Here is a 5666-nt window from a genome sequence, read left to right as displayed (position 1 = left end):
AGAAAGAGAAAGAGAGGGGGGGGGAGGGAAAAGGAAAGGGAAAAAGAAAAGGAAATAGAAAAAGAAAAAGAAGTTAAGGGACTAAATAGAAAATGAAGAAAAGAAAAATTAAAGGACAAATCTTCCAAAGTTTACTGAGGACTAAGCCACATAAAATTTTCACACCAATCTTTTTTCATAAGTAATATCAATTTTATGATATTCTTCATGCCTTCATTTTTATATAGCCACTATCTTCTTTTAAAATAATATTTCTTTTCTGATTATAGAAATAAGAACAATCATTATAGAGACTTTGGAAGAAAGAGAAAGAAGTGAGTAAAAACACAGAAGTTACCACACTTGTACTACACAGATTTTACTGTTGTTGATATAGATATATATATTTAGGGTTCTGCCATAGGGTGCTTGTGCTCACCAGACAGAGACAGAGACGAAAAATTAGAAGTCATCCTTTTCGGGTACAGACGCACCCTAATCCCTTTTCCTCCATTCTCCTCTCAGGATTTTGGTCATGTATGCACACACACCTGGACTGAGTTTCAAGCTGCTGAGTCTGGGGCTGAGCCCACACAGTCAGCCATGTGGAATCCAGCTGTTTTTACTAACAAAAGTGATTCTGCTGAATATAAAATTGTGTGCCCTTTTCTTTCATGAAACATTATACACTTTCTGACATTAAATGTCTTTCAAAAAGGATATTTACATGATACTCCATCCTGATGATCATCTTTGATCCAGATCTCTGTTCAAGTATTCAAACCTTTTTATCAAGTTTTGTATCAGCATCATACTACTTTCATAAATTAATTGATCAAGTTTGAGCATGTTGTCTCTATTCTCTATAGCTCTATTTTTAAAATTTTTTTTTCTTTTTCTTTTTTATTTTAATGTTTTTGCATAGGGTGCATTTTCTTGCCAGAGGGACAAGAGAGAGACAGTGAGAGGGAAAGTGAGAAATGACACCCCCCCCCCATGGAACAGGGTTGGGGGAGAAAGAAAGGATATAGAGAAGGATACCAAGAGAACAAATAGAGGCATGACATCAGTGAGACACAGAAATGGTTTATTACCTGTTGATGATAACACGTATAGTATTCTCAACTGGACTGGTCTGAGAAGTATTTCATGTTGGGTAAATTCTCTTTACAAGCCAAATGATACACAGTGATTGAATGTTTTAAAAATGAGAATAACAATAGTCTGAAAAAAAAATGATGAAAAGCTATTTGATGATGATGATGTGGATAGTAATGTCTTTGTCTTGACTAATACGCATGGTAACTGTGCTGGAAAAAGAAATGTAATACACTGTAAAAATATTGTGTGACTGGGACCAGCAGTTAGCGTAATGGCTATGTCGCTGGACTCCCATGTAGTGGACTGCGGTTCACGTCCCAGACTCAGTGGCTTAAACTCACACCGGGCGCGTGTGCGTGCGTGCCCAAGATCCCGAGAGGAGAATGGAGGAAAAGGGATTGCGGCGTGACCATCCCCCCTGGGGGGTGATTTCTCACTTTCTGTCTCTCTGTCTCTCTCTGTCCAGCGAGCACACGTGCCCAACAGCCATTTTTTTTAAAAAAACTCTAAAAAAAAGAAAATTATGTGATTAAATGTAATATATTTTAAAAAATAAAATAAAAAAGGCTCACTCCTTCCGGCCCAACACCAAGTGAAAGCCAGAATCCATGTGCATCTGAAGTGGTTCTAGCCCTGCCCCTTTAACAAGAAAGCCTCTGCTCCAAACCCCTCCTTCTGGCCCAACACCCATTGAAAAGCAAGGTAGGAAGTAACATATAAACCATCAGATGACCAGAAACCACCACCACAGAGGCACAAGAAATATGGGAAATCAAGAAAATATCCCTCCCCCAAGGGGAAAGAACAGCTCTTCATCATCCACAAACAGCACAATGGAACTCCTGGAAATGTCAGATGAAGATTTTAGGATATTCAAAGTGACAAAGCTAACAGAGATGCAAGAGAAGAGAGACTAGGAACCCCAGAAAATGCAGGAGGAAAGAGACAACAAGTTCCAGGAGGTGAAGTTCTTCCATGACCTGAAAGAGGAAATACCATAAAAAAAGAATCAAACGGAACTGTTAGAGATGAAGGCTGTAATACAGGGAATCAAAACCTCCCTTGAAAGTATTAAAAGCAGATAAGATCATGCAGAAGATCAAATCTCAGATGTAGAAGATAGACCTCTCTGATCTAGAAAAATTCACCAAAAAGACAAAGAAAATAACCCCAAAAAATGAGAACAACATACAAGTAATACTAGATACCACTAGATGCCCAAACATGCGGATAATCGAATCCCAGAAGGTGAATAAAACTAATCAGGGAATTGATCATCTATTCCATGAAATCCTGGAAGAAAACTTTCCAAACAGAGAGAGGCATTCACATATCCACATCCAAGAAATACAAAGGACCCCACATAGAATCAACCCAAGAAGATCTTCTCAAAGGCACATCATAGCCAGACTGACCAAAACCACACACAGAGACAAAATACTAAAATTGGCAAGTGAAAAACATCAAGTTATTTTCAAAGGGTATCCCATCAGGCTAACATTGGGCCTCAGGCTAACAAGGAAAGAATGGAAAAATATATTCAAAGTGTTAAGTGAAAAACAATTTCAACGAAGAATCCGGCAAGATTATCCTACAAATGGGAAGAAAAGATAAAAAACATTCTCAGATAAACAAAACGTGAAAGAATTTACCAACACCAGATCAGCTCTTCAAGAAATTCTGAAGGAAGTACTATACCAGAAAAACTAAAGACAGACAAATGAGAATAAAAAACAAACAAGGCGGCCAACTTAATGATAGAAACAAGTTCTGAAATACCAATAATAATGTTGAACGTTAACAGAAAAATCGAACCACAGTAACACTGCAAATTCAACAAAAGAGAGATTACACAAGACTGAACTGGTGAAATAGAATTCTATGACTTTTTTCTAAAACAGTACTGATTTTCTTCTATGCTTTGTCTTCCAGATTTAAAGAGTTTTGTTTTCTTTTGAGTTGTTGGGTTTAGCAATTTGTTAAAAAAAAAAAGAATTTTTTAATTAAAACAAACTTTTCTCTCTTCCTGATCCCTTTGAAATTGGAAAATATTTGTGAGCATCCTTATTTTGTGGCAAAATGGCTATTTGCGTAAGTTCAATAATACAGTAATATCTGTTGCCTTGCATAAAAAAATTGAATTCTTACGGGGCTTTGTGCAAATAATAGACCGAATTGAGATTAACCTAATTTGTTTTGGCAAATAAGTTAGTTTATACCTCTTTAAAGTGGGAATGGAGAGGGAAAAAGAAAAATTGTTTCAGAAGAAAATTACAATACACTTGTTCCTAGATTCTAGCTTTGTCCATACTTTAAGATCTTTTGTGAATCAATAAAATGTGGGGAAAAAAATGTTTAGTATGGAAGAGAGAGAGGGAAAAGAGGAAGAAAAAAACAGGTAAAAATATGCTTAATTGACAAAAAATGATCAGGTATTTGCTGATGATGCTATATATAGTAATATTTTTGTTTTGACTGGCATGCGTGGTATTTGTGTTGGAAAAAGAAATGTATAATATAAAGATGTAATAAAATGTAAATTTAAATAAGACTCTACAGATTAAAAAACAACAACAACAACAACTCAATGCTGACTGGGTACATAGAATAAACACTTATGCTTAAGGTTCCAAAAGAAAGAAATAAAATAAATGACCATGCCCCCACCCCCCACCCCCAATGACCACAGCGCAATCCCTTCTCTAAGGATTTTGGCCCGTGCAGCGCATGTACGTACACACGCACACACGTGATGTTTAGGCCTCCAGGTCCAGGACTTGAACTTCACTCCACCATGCGGGAGTCTGGCACTTTAACCAGTATACCACCTTCTGGTCCTTTTTTTTTTTTTTTTTATGACATGTATAATATTTATTCCTATTTTTTTCAGGGGGCAGGGTCAGCAGAGGGGACAGAAAGACAGGAAACCAATCGTTCTGCTATTTACCTGGGCTCAGAATGCGAGTGTGTCTTCACCATGACTTCCAACCACAGCTTCCGTTTATTGTAACGTGGGCCTCTGTCCTTTTGGACACTCCTGATTATGAAGGCACTGATGCTGTACTCACTTTCTGCAAACCTGGGCTTACCAAAGAGCCCCTCCAAATCTCCTCTACAGGCGGCTTCCTAACTCGGGCTTCCTCAGGAAAGCTGAAGTGGAAATGTCACCGAATTCTCGAGAAGAGGGTCAGAGCAGTCTGACCCTGGGAAGGCCGGCTGCTACTTGCAAGCCTGCGGCTGGTCCTGGCACATTCGGCGACTAAGCAGTGACCATCACCCCTCAGCGGTGGCAGCGGGCTGACAGCGACAGAAGGCCTGGAATTGGGCCTCGCCCAAGGCTGGGAGCCCGCGCTCGCTTCAGTCGCTGAGGTCCAAGCTGCCCTTGTGCGCACGGCACTGGGCGTTGCCGGGCTTGGCGGGAGCCTACAGCCCACGTGCCGTGGAACAGGCACGTGGCTGCCACGCGGGCACGTGGCTGCCGCGCATAGGGCAGGCCCATTGAAGTCTGCCAACATGCCAGTTTAACGGAATTATCTTTTTCTTTTTTTTTTTTTTTGGAGAGGTTTTTGCTATAGGGCAAGTGCTCTCGCCCAAAAGACAGACAGAGACTGAGAGACAGAAATCACCCCATCACCCCCCAGGGGGGATGGTCATGCCGCAATCCCTTCTCCTCCATTGTCCTCTCGGGATCTTGGGCATGCAAACACACGTGCCCGGCGTGAGTTTTAAGCCACTGGGTCCAGGAAGTGAGCCACAATCGACTACATGGCAGTCCAGCAACATAGCCATTACATTAACTGCTGATCCCTGAATTACCTTTTTCGGAAACTTAAAAAAGTTCTTATTTTCTGACTGCACATAGTGTCACTTGGGAGGTGGAGTAATTTCCCCATGATTATTAATTTATTCATGTTTATATCTTATGTTTAATCAATTTGGGCAATTTTTTCCCCAGAAAATTGGTATTTCACCTCTAGTGTATAGGTGAAAATTCCTAGTCAAGCAAGACAAGTCATTGCTGAGTAGTCTAGTTTCAACATACTTCAAGGTAATTTAAATGAAAGGTAAAGTGAATCAGGCAAGGCTTGCTAACTGCCTTCAAATTCAGAAACCTCTCTACCAGCATTTGGGATCTCAATGCCTGCCTGGAATTGTATCAATAGCAATACTAAGTAAATTAATTGAATATTTTCTCTGTTCCAGATATTGTGCTAAGTGCTTTAAGTATATTATCTAATGTAATCCTTACGACAACCTCAGAAGCAGACATTATTCATCCCATTTTAAGGGATGAGGAAATGGAATATTTGAAGAGTAATTTATCAAATCTATAGATGATGAGGCCAATCTGCTATCTTTTTTTTTTTTTTATTTAGATAGATTTTTTGCTGTAAGGTTCATGTATTCACCAGAGAGACATAGAGGGAAAATGAGAAATCATCCCCAGGAGTGATGACCATGCCACAATCCCTTCTTCTGCATTCTCCTCTCATAATTTCAGGTGCACAGGCACATGCACCTCAGGAGAGTTTCAAGCCACCAGGTCCAGGACTTCAACCTCAGACCCCCACGTGGGAGTCCAGAGC

The 5666-nt window shown here is 39.8% G+C and overlaps 1 long non-coding RNA gene across 2 annotated transcripts in view; it reads right to left on the bottom strand.

Moving 5' to 3' along the window:
* LOC102486963 (uncharacterized) overlaps positions 1-4477 on the bottom strand; it is a 9979-nt gene extending 5502 nt beyond the window's left edge. The window contains exon 1 of one of the 2 annotated variants that reach the window (XR_334200.2): positions 4028-4477. This is a non-coding gene — a long non-coding RNA (uncharacterized LOC102486963). Of the gene's footprint in view, positions 1-2732; positions 2762-4027 lie in introns of those variants that run through there. The other variant, XR_003549025.1, reaches the window with a different exon arrangement.
* Positions 4478-5666: the final 1189 nt, after the last annotated feature.

Source organism: Tupaia chinensis, unplaced genomic scaffold (genome assembly GCF_000334495.1).
Source record: "Tupaia chinensis unplaced genomic scaffold, TupChi_1.0 Scaffold000164_1, whole genome shotgun sequence".
Lineage (NCBI taxonomy): Eukaryota > Metazoa > Chordata > Mammalia > Scandentia > Tupaiidae > Tupaia > Tupaia belangeri.
This window is presented reverse-complemented; position numbering and strand designations above follow the sequence as displayed.